Raw genomic sequence first — 11,757 nt, 5'->3', positions numbered from 1 at the left:
ACCTTCTCTCCTCAGTATCAGGAAACAAACTGAATCCACAATTGCCTCCACGAGATCGTTAAGAAGATGAACTCTTGATACTCTTTTGAGTAAACCTGTTTCCATCTGTTTCAGATGAAGTTACATTGTTTCATAGTTTTGCCATTGTGAGATTTGAACTCTTGATCTTGGGGTTACAAACCCAGTACCATAACCACTTGGCTATTTAGGCCAAGCTCCGCAAGAAGAAGATGTAACTCTTTCGAGTACAAACCCGTTTCCATCTGTTTCAGATGAAGTTACATTGTTTCATAGTTTGCCATTGTGAGATTTGAACTCTTGATCTTGGGGTTACAAACCCAGTACCATAACCACTTGGCTATGTAGGCCAAGCAAGAAGAAGATGTAGTTGCACAGTTTGGGCACAGGTGTTAATCACTTCTACATAATGTTCACCATTGTAAATAAACTCCCAAGCATGTCTCCCTTGCCTATGGCTCCTTGTTCTGACGTGCAGTGTTTGTGTCACTGAAATGTGAAACTTTTCCGCATAAGCTAAAGTCAGGTGTGTCAGTCCAGGACCTCTTCTTTGTACAGCCTACAGACCAAAGTGATGTTCCAGCCTTACACTCCCTGGACATATTAGTGATGCCTGCACCTCGACGGTCCTTGTCATTGTTGCCAGAATGTTGAGGGCAGGTGTCACATAGTTCCGTCATTCTCTCTGTATTCTCTCAGCACCTTTAAGGTGGGGCTGGCACACAATTCGTCAGCATCTGTGACCAATGACGCTGTGCTCCTGAAGAGGTCAGGTGCTGAAGGTGCAGGTGCATTTAAAGTATCATGGCTGCATCTCCAATCACAGAGGCTATGCGGAGATTTATGGAGTGTTTTCAGTGTATGTTGTCATCATCCTCTTGGAATTGAGCGACTGTTAGGTCCTCCGCTGTGTCTCCATGACAGGAGCCTTATCACAGACGGTTTGTGCACTGCCATCAGCCAGACTGGAGTCAAATGTTCACAGATGCAATGTGAGGATCTTTGATGTCTCCTCAGCATGTCGTCATCATCCTCCACAAAACTAGCAGCTATGAGGGCCACCCACGCATGCCTGCCTCGCCTGGCTAGTATGATGACCTCATCGCTTTCAAGGACCTCCTCACCCTCATCCCCATCGACGTCCTCCTTATCAATTGAGACATCCAGCTCCTCCTCAGCTAGCTCCTCCCCCTGTTGCAGCACCAGTTTGTAAAGGGTGCAGCAGGTGATGACGATGCGTGGCACCCTCTGTGGACTATATGGCAGGGGTCCACCAGACTGGTCCAGGCACCAGAACCTCATTTTCAGCATCCCAATGGTTTGCTCCACCAAGGTGCAAGTTGGAGCATGAACCTCACTATACCTTCGCTTGGCTGCAGTCTGAAGCCACCACACAAGTGTCATCAGCTACGTCCTCTGCGGGTAGCCCTTGTCCCGGAGGAGCCAACCCTGCAGACTCTGTGGATCTTGGAAGGTGTCAGGGGTCTGAGATCTGCTAAGGATTAGGAGTTGTGGACACTCCCTGGGAACCATATAGGATGCATTTGTGGTGGTCGCGCACCAGCTGAACACTCAGCAAATGGAAGCCCTTGCAGTTGACGTAGTTTACCTCTTGGTGCCATGGAGATCAGAGCGCCACTTGAGTGCAGTCAATGGCACCCTGCACCTTTGGGAAACCTGAGATCTGGGCAAATCCCCAGCGCTCATGCATCCTGGCTTTCCTGGTCTCAGGCAAAATGCACAAAGTTGTGTGCCTTCGCAAAGATGGCATCTGTGACTTCGTGGATTCATTTGTGGGTGGAGGCGTGCGATATCTCACAGAGGCCACCACAGGTGAAAGGAGCCACTGGCTTAAAAATTGAGCACCGCAGTCACTTTCACGGCCACAGGCATGGATGCTCTCCATGTCCCCGTGGTGCCAAATCCTGCAGCAGCTGACAGATGTGACTGACCAATTTCCTAGACATGCGCAGCCTTCAGCGACACTGGTTCTCAGTCATCTACAGGAATGAAAGGCCGAGTTCATAGACCCTGGGTCTAGCTAGGGGCTGATCAGCGATAGCTTGCTGTGGCTCTTCAGCGGTGTGTGTGGGTGCCCCAGCCGCCCCTTGTTCCTGAGGGTGCTGCTCCTCCCTTTGCCCAGCCAGGCACCTCTATTGCTCTCTTCTCCTTTGTTTCCACTCTTTGTACGCCACGAGTCATACAGCTAGTCACCAGGCTCCATGCTCCTGATATACTGCTGCTACAGGATGAAGGAGAGAGACATCTGGGTTAGCTTGGGTGTACTAAGAACCTCTCTTGGTTAAGTCTGAAGGCCCCTTAACGCATGCTGGAGAGTGCTGGCCACCACTTGGAGGCCATAGTTTAGTGCACTGCATGGCTGCCCGAAACCCCAACCACCTCTGCCTCACTCCACCTGACCGATTGGTGGCAGCTTCGCCCACTGTTGTGCTCTCAGCTCAGGTACAGGCATTCTCCTAACCCATACTGCAAGGTTGCACTGTTAGTTTGAACCAGGGGGAAGACTGGGCCAAACCTGTATGATGACATTGCAAGGGGCTGTGAGCGCATCCACCAGTGCACCATGGCCAGCTTTAGCAAGGAGATTGTACAACCTGCCCAGTCCAGCTGCTCTGCAGTCCACTAAAACGCTCATTAGTTTGCAGTCTGTGCCCGAGGGGTGAAAAGTTCAGGAGTATTTGGTAGCATTTTCATGCCTCTGCATTGCTTGAGTGGGCAGATAAGCTCGAGGCCCGACTTCAGGCATGTCAATTTGGCTGCATCTGAACTGTCTCAGCTGCGGAGGAATGGTCACTTTATACAAGGTTTCCCTAATGCAGGCCGCTTCTCTCCCCAGCCATCCTGCACGTGCTTGTGCACTACCATCAATGGCAGTGCTACCATTGCCCGCTCCTCCTAGTAGCCGCAACCACAGTTCAGCCCTGCACCCCCCAAGATACCTCGACCGCAGTGTAGTCCTGCCCCACCCCCCCCACCCCTGCCACCTGCCAAAGTAACCTCAACAACAGTGCTGCCCTTGCCCCCATCCCCCAAGTTGCCTTGGCCACCGTGCAGCCCTTGTCCCCCACCAAGTCTTCTCCACCTTGCAGTCCAACGGGCAATCCTCGAGCGTGCTGTGCAACCTTACTGTTCTCTTCAAGGTGCAATTCGCCATGTGAATGCCTTATATATGCTGTTGTCAAGTATGTTGGCGTGCAATCATGCCGACATGCTTGAATGATTCCAGCATGCTAGGCTTATAATGATATGCAGATGTATTACAATGAGGTTCCCGACGGCAGGAAACGCGGCACCCATTGACGGGAGGAGCAGACGATTGCAAACTGGTTGTAGGACGTCATAAACTGCTTCCTGGCTTTCTTGCCATATTGTCCACTCATGCTGCTGAACACACCCAATGCCAGCGGGCATGGAAAATTCCGCCCCAGATACCGTCAGGCATGATTCTGGGACCACTAAAGTATGGCAACAAACAAATCTTTGAACTGATGTTCGTTATCCATAACCAGCCTTTCTCTCTCTTGAGCAGAGCTGTCTGTGTAGCCCTGGATCTCTTCAAAAATGCAGAAATTATCAAGACAACCACTGTCGTTAATCTTACAGAACTGCAAGTTCCCAAGTACTCAAACAAAAAAGAGTCTCATGACTGGGACTTCAGCTCTGTACTGTCTTCTCTCTTTGCAGAGCAGGTTTGTCTATTCTCAGTACAGGTGCCAGAAAACCTTCAGTGGTCAGGCCAGCCAAACACCCAGGAAGTAACCATGATGCCTCCAGTGGAGGATATAAAGAGAACTAGCAGTCCGATGAGCCTCAATCTCCAGCTCCGATGGTGATACAGCAGGTAAACATTGCAACCAATGAGCATACGCTGCAACTCCCAGCTAGCGTGCCAAAACACAAAAGATTTTGGAAACAGGTAGCAGCTGTCCATTGCCAACAGCGAAACATAGAGGTGAGCGTACCACTAAACCTCTTTCTAGTTACAGGCATGATCAACCTCTGCCACAGAGGACACCGCCATGACCCGCACAGTGAAAGAAATGACAAGGAGACGAGCATAATGTTCATCCAACCTGCAAGAAACGAGTTAGGGTAGCAACCAGCACAACAGCTGAACTGACCAAATGTGGCTCAGCACGAAAGAATGGAAGAAAGGGATGAAAACGTATCCAGATGCCAGAACAGCCTACAGGAAGAACCAGCAGCAACAGAACTGAACAAGATATGGAAGGGTTATAAGGCTTCCAGATCGCCTGAGCCTTTGAATTCAAGGGCTTGAAGCAGGGAGATGGGGGTAGTGATATAGGAGCAATGATAATGTAAATGTATGTTAGTAATAACAATGTAAGACAGAAGGTAACCCTTAATCACTTAAAATACATTGGATAAAGAGTTGTTGGGAGGTGTAGAATAAGGGTGTGGCACATATAGGGTTAATGTGGGACTGAGTACAGTACTGCCCACACAGTGATGTAAGACAGCATAACCCCCACACCCAAGGTCAGTCCAGTGTTGGACAGAGCTATATGTTTGAGCAAGCATGGAGGCAGGTTCTGGATTGTACCCTTTACCGTACATATGTAAATGGTCCTGAGAGTCAATAAAGTCTTTCAGTTAACCTAAGTAAGACTATGAATACTTATTCAGACCTATTGAACTGTAACCAACACCCTACAACACTTCAGGGAAATAAACTTGCAGAACTATGGGGATAGAGTGAGGGAATGGGACTGACTGGATTGTGCAATGGAGAGCTGGCATGGACTTGATGGGCAGAATGGTCTCCTTCTGTGCCATAATGACTCTATGATGACATAAAGAATAAACACATATGATTTTACCCATTACACAATAATAAAGTATTTAAAGGGTTAAACATATTTTGATTGTACTTCATATGCACAACATACTGTTTTGTGCCCTAACTTATTGCATTTATATCATTGAACTTTCCTTGCTTCAGACATTTGTGATCTGTTTTGAAAAACTTGAATAGCAAAGTTCAAAGGCTAATGGGCACCAAACTAGAAAACCTGATTTCAGATTTCAAGCTACCAAAATAGTAGCTTTTCTTTGGTAATCAATGGCTAATTCCCATCAATGATGTTGTTTAAAGTAGCATTCAAACTATATAATTTAGATTCTTATGGGCAGAATTTTTCCCTCATTGGGCAGGCGCGCACCCAACCCGAACGGTAGAAGAATAGTGCTCAATGACGTCGAGCAAGTGTCCCAATGTCATTGTGCACTCGCATGATATTTTGGTCGGCGGGCGCATGTGAGAAGCGGAAACGCGCCCGCTGACAATGAAGAGGCTTACTAAGGCCCTTAATCAATTAGTTGAATTTAATTTTTCGCTGCCCATCCAACCTTACAGTTGGCGGGCAAGTGAAAAGGCCAAGCAGCCTTATCATTTTTTGAGAAACCTCATCTACAGGCGGGATGAGGTTTCGACCATTGATTAAAAAACAATAAAAACTTATAATACTCAATTTTAATATGCCCTTGCTCATGTGACAGAGTCACATGAGGGGGCAAGTTTTCCTTAATTTTAAAATCTTTATTTGTAAAGTTAAAAATCTTCAGCTCCCTGAGGCAGCTCTGTGCCTTCAGGGAGATTTCACTGAGCGCACCGCGTTCATGTGCTGACTTCCACACTCGCGCTCCTTCCTCTCCCACCCAGGCAGTGTTAAACATTGCAGCACGCGATTCATGCTGGCTAGCCATTAATTGGCCAGCCAGTGTGAAATTGTGGTCGGGGTCTGATCGCGGGCGGTGGTCGTTTCGCGGCCGCTCTCAAACCCGCCCACCCAATGTTGGGAAAATTCTCCCCTATGACCCTGAATCAGGTTGGATCTTCAGCATTGTCACAATGGGTCATGAATATAATGAGGAAAGAAAGAACTCTGATTTGTAAATTCCTTATGGCCACATGACATCCCAAATCATTCGCAGCTAATTTATTACTTTTTAAAGTGCAATCATTGTTGTTTTATAAGTAGATACAGCAACCAAAATTCCCCTACAGCAAGGTCCAATAAACAGCGAATCAGATATATGACCAGCTAATTTGTTTTGTGGTATTGTTTGGGAAAGCAATATTGACTACAGTATTGGAAGACTGTCTACTCTTTGAGTAATGTCATGGAATATTTAATGGTCCACCTGAATAGGTAGATAGGACCTTGGTTTAACATTGAATTCAAAAGATGGTCACTCCAATAACAAAGCACATCCCAAGCACTTAAGTCCAAGAAGTGTGGCTTGAAATCACAACTTTCTCACTTGAAAAACTTTGTTAATAGAACTGTATTATTCTCATAATTTTTTAAACTGTTACAGATTCCTGAAATGTTTTACATTTTGTCAGAATCTACCACAGGAGAAATTTCAATTCTTAACTCATAACAACAGACACAGTTTGGATCACAGAGTTGATCATCTCGTCTTTGTAAGTACTTAAATTTATTAATGGTCAGAAATCATTCCATTTAAGAAGCACCTTTTCATACATGGAATATAATATTATTGATAATATTGATGCTTTTATGCAATTGCATTCAGGTTGTACAAAATAAATGTTAACTTGAACCTCACTGTCATTCCAAACTTATGAAATTTTGGTTAATATCCAGTTTTTTTCAAACTACTGATCATATCACATTCCTTTCAATGTACAGGGTGTTTTTTTCTCCTGAACTGACTAGGGGCTATGTACTCCACTTATTATTGTGCAAATACCCATAAACACTAAACTTGGCAGAGAATAACAGTGGAAGCTGGAACTTCCAAATGGCTCCAAACTGAAACTGAAAAACATTAATGGAAATTTTCTTTTGTTGGTATCAAATGAGTTAAGGCCCATTAAGGCTTGTTTGTAGCATATTAATTTCTGGTGCCATTGACTTCTGATAATTTCTACTTAAATCAGCATCACAGCCTCATCATTTTACTTCCTGACTTCAAAAGTCTCCTGAGGACCCTTATCCTCAACCAAACTTTTGCCTTTCCCAGCATTATCTTCTTTTTGTGAGGAATTCTTGGCTGTAGTAGCTGTATCATTCCTTGAAGCTGACCAATCATTCCTTTGAAGATTCAAAGCTAGGCAATAAGCTTCTTTCACTCTGATACCCAATGTATCCCAAGCAGCTATGCAGGCACTTCCAAAGCTTGCCATGATGTAGCCATGTCCTCATTTTTGAGGATGGATCCTGGGAAAACCCCCTGCTCCATTATTTTAACTAGTTGGGCTATCATCACACCTTAATGGATGTCACACGGATGTATTCAAAATGTGCTTCGTGGTGCAAAGTGGCTGTCACACCCAGAAGATGCATCATTCCCTACCCCTCGATATCATTACCCAACAAAAGTTATAGAATTCCACTATACCTTGTGTGAAAAAAATGCTTCCTGATTTCACTCCTAAATGGCCTAGCTTTAATTTTAAGATTATGCCCATTTATTGTAGATCACCATACTAGAGGAAATAGTTTCCCCATATTTATCATTTTGAATACTTCAATTGTTTTTCTTTATTCTTTCATGGGATGTGGGCATCATTGGCAAGGCCAACATTTGTTGCCCATCCCTAATGGATGCCAAATAGCCTGCATTAAGAGGTTACTTTAAGAGGCCACTAACATTCGTGGCCCCCGAACAAAATGAGTTGCCATCAAAGGGAACAATCGACATCTGTTGATTTCTTTCATTACTTGTGGCCATTACAAAAGACTGTCATGTCTAAAAGTGAACAAATAATTTATTCGTGGATAGCAACTGCTTAAGGCAAATACTGAATTTTGTAAGAACAGGTTTAAAAATCAATTTTATTTCAAGAGATTGTTTTTGGAACATGCAAATATAAATGCTGATCAACTTAAAGCAGGGGTTCCCAACAGTGGATCGCGACCTCCTTTTGCGTCATGGGACGTGCAATTGGTTCATGAACTCCAAGGCAGCAATGGCAACTGGGGAGCGGAGATTCAGATTTGACAGTCCTAAAATTGGCTGCGAGGCCCCTTTAAATGTGTATGGTTTTTTTGCCTGTGGGCATGGCCTAATACAATGAGCTCTGAGGCCTTATGGTTGACACCAACAGAGCCTGAAAATGGTAAGTGTCTTAGTTGATTTTTGAGTCTTTATCACTGCTGTTTGAACCCTTCATCCACTCAATAACTCTCCTCCTCCCACCCCCCACAATTATCGCTCTGGGGTTGCACCAAGTGTGAAGCATTAAATTGGGGTCACAACAAAAACAACGTTTTGGAAGCACTGACTTGAAGCACAATAAAAAAGAGGGAAACAAAAACAGAATTACCTGGAAAAACTCAGCAGGTCTGGCAGCATCGGCGGAGAAGAAAAGAGTTGACGTTTCGAGTCCTCATGACCCTTCAACAGAACTAGGTGAATCCAAGGAAGGAGTGAAATATAAGCTGGTTTAAGGTGGGTGGGGGGCGGGGGGGTGGGTGCGGTTGGTGGGGGGAGAGAAGTGGAGGCGGGTGGTGTGGTTGTAGGGACAAACAAGCAGTGATAGAAGCAGATCATCAAAAGATGTCACAGACAACAGAACAAAAGAACACAGAGGTGTCGAAGTTGGTGATATTATCTAAACGAATGTGCTAATTAAGAATGGGTGGTAGGGCACTCAAGGTATAGCTTTAGTGGGGGTGGGGGTGCATAAAAGATTTAAAAATATTTAAAAATAATGGAAATAGGTGGGAAAAAGAAAAATCTATATAATTTATTGGAAAAAAACAAAAGGAAGGGGGAAGAAACAGAAAGGGGGTGGGGATGGAGGAGGGAGGTCAAGACCTAAAGTTGTTGAATTCAGTATTCAGTCCAGAAGGCTGTAAAGTGCCTAGTCGGAAGATGAGGTGTTGTTCCTCCAGTTTGCGTTGGGCTTCACTGGAACAATGCAGCAAGCCAAGGACAGACATGTGGGCAAGAGAGCAGGATGGAGTGTTGAAATGGCAAGCGACAGGGAGGTTTGGGTCATTCTTGCGGACAGACTGCAGGTGTTCTGCAAAACGGTTGCCCAGTTTACGTTTGGTCTCTCCAATGTAGAGGAGACCGCATTGGGAGCAACGAATGCAGTAGACTAAGTTGGGGAAAATGCAAGTGAAATGTTGCTTCACTTGAAAGGAGTGTTTGGACCCTTGGACGGTGAGGAGAGAGGAAGTGAAGGGGCAGGTGTTACATCTTTTGCGTGGGTATTTCCATTATTTCCATTATTTTTAAATATTTTTAAATCTTTTATGCCCCCCCACCCCCACTAAAGCTATACCTTGAGTGCCCTACCATCCATTCTTAATTAGCACATTCGTTTAGATAATATCACCAACTTCGACACTTCTGTGTTCTTTTGTTCTGTTGTCTGTGACATTTTTTGATGATCTGCTTCTATCACTGCTCGTTTGTCCCTACAACCACACCACCCCCTCCACTTCTCTCCCCCCCACCAACCGCACCCCGCCCCCCACCCCCCAACCACCTTAAACCAGCTTATATTTCACTCCTTCCTTGGATTCACCTAGTTCTGTTGAAGGGTCATGAGGACTCGAAACGTCAACTCTTTTCTTCTCCGCCGATGCTGCCAGACCTGCTGAGTTTTTCCAGGTAATTCTGTTTTTGTTTTGGATTTCCAGCATCCGCAGTTTTTTGTTTTTATAAAAAAAGAAGGCATTGTTTAGTTGCTGTTCCTTCAGTCGAGTAATGTTCATTAATTTAATCAAAATTCCTTTTCAGTTACTTACCCTTTGTTTTGAATGCCTATGCCATGCAGTGCACCCCCTTGAGCAGGTTAGGTAACCAAACTGTTCCCTGTATTCACAAAGTGATGTAGTTGGTTGCTAAAAGTGTACAAGATTATGCTTTGCAGTCCCATATCTGGGGCACATGTGGCTTCTGCTCCCTTCCAGTGTTCCAGCCAGGATCAGTATGTGATGAGATAATGACTTTGTTTCTGTTTGTCTGGATAGCTTTCCGATTTTGAATTTTATGTTATGTTGTCTTTTATAGGGCCTGGGGCAGAAGAAACCCACTGTAACAAAACAGACTGCACATACCTTTGAGCTTTGGGATCATGGGAACCCAACTGAGATGAGTGGTAGATTTGGTTTTACCATATATCAGACATCTTACCAGGGTAACCAGGATACGGACCGCCCTTTCTGCAGACGTTACCCCAAAATTCCTAGCCAGAGCTCGCAAAATGCTCAGGTTCGGAACCCTACTGATATAATGTGGTTTGGGAAAAATTGTTCCATGTACAGAACTCCACTAGAGATTTTAGGTGTGACTCAACGCCCTCTCCATCCTTCTGGAAAAAAATCTCATCATGTAAAATCTTTCCGAAATAAATGCACATAGAGTAGATTTCAACTAGCATTTATTTGATTTTTGTATATTGATACATTAATGGGAAATAAAAGTAAATAGATATGTTAGCAGAATGTATCACTTAAATTATATATTCTATTCATATCTTTTGGACATGCAGATTTTGATTTTCTGTTGATTTCCCAACTGCAATGGTTCCATGCAAGCAGTGCAAGCTCTTCACCCATAATGCTCCAACCCAGCAATACCCACAATCTCATTTTATGGCAATATTCCTCCTACCATTTCAAGCAGCATACAATATCTGCAATAAACAATATTAAAAATCACCATTCATCTCCTCATTTATTTACCCAACAGATAACATGAAACATGTATGAATAGGAAAAATATGAAATAAAATATGACTGGAAATATTGTCAAGTTTTCAATAATACCTCATCTCCAAGTGGATATAGAAGTTGACAATAAGTCTGTTGAGTCTCAAATGTAGTCTTTGTAGAATACAAACAAATCAAAGTGGACTAAAAAATTAGATAACAAAAATGAATGAGTATATTTCAGCACAATTCAAAAACTTTAACCAGGACTTTGTGTATGTGATTTGGATTGCAACTCACTGGAAAATGTAATGTGAGCTGCAGGAATCCCATACAGTCTTCAAAATTGTACACGTGTCATTTAAGTCTGTACTAGTTGCATTTTAAAATATGACCCAAGACTAGAATTGAAAATTCCTTGGCTGAAATTTCAAACTTCACGAAGTGTTTCAAATCAACACTACAGATGTATTGGTTGTGAAATTAATTTGCATAACACTACTGCATGGGAGGCATCACTGGCTGCTTCCCACATGGTGTGAGCAAGCTGGAGTGGAGCATGCAGCCATACCTGCATCCACCCGAAGACATTGAAAGAGTGAGATCATGACATCACTGACATCAAAGGGCTGATACAATGTACAAATACTAAAATGGGACAACAAATGCGCAGGGACGCCTTTTTCATTCATGAAACAACAAGCATTAGGAATTAAGATGATAGCTGTACCCAAGTTAAAAACTACAAATAGACAATTAGTAATATTTCAGACTTTGAAAACCTAATTAGTTAAATGAAATACAATAGAGATCGCAGAGCAGCTGATGTGTTGAAACTGTAGATCTGGGAGCTTGTGGACATCATAGTGATCCATGGGAAGCCCACCCACAGTAAGTGTCTGCAGCTCAAAAGAATTTCAGTTCAGAGTTGATGAGCTGGAGTCTGAGTTTCAAACACTGCAATACATCATGGTGGTAGCAAGTTAATTAGACACTATGACCAGGATTCTCCGGTTCTGCTCACGGCGGGAATCGGTGTGGGCGGGACTGGAAAATT

The sequence above is a fragment of the Carcharodon carcharias genome, chromosome 17 (assembly GCF_017639515.1).
Source record: "Carcharodon carcharias isolate sCarCar2 chromosome 17, sCarCar2.pri, whole genome shotgun sequence".
Classification (NCBI taxonomy): domain Eukaryota; kingdom Metazoa; phylum Chordata; class Chondrichthyes; order Lamniformes; family Lamnidae; genus Carcharodon; species Carcharodon carcharias.
Note: the sequence above shows the minus strand (reverse complement) of the source record.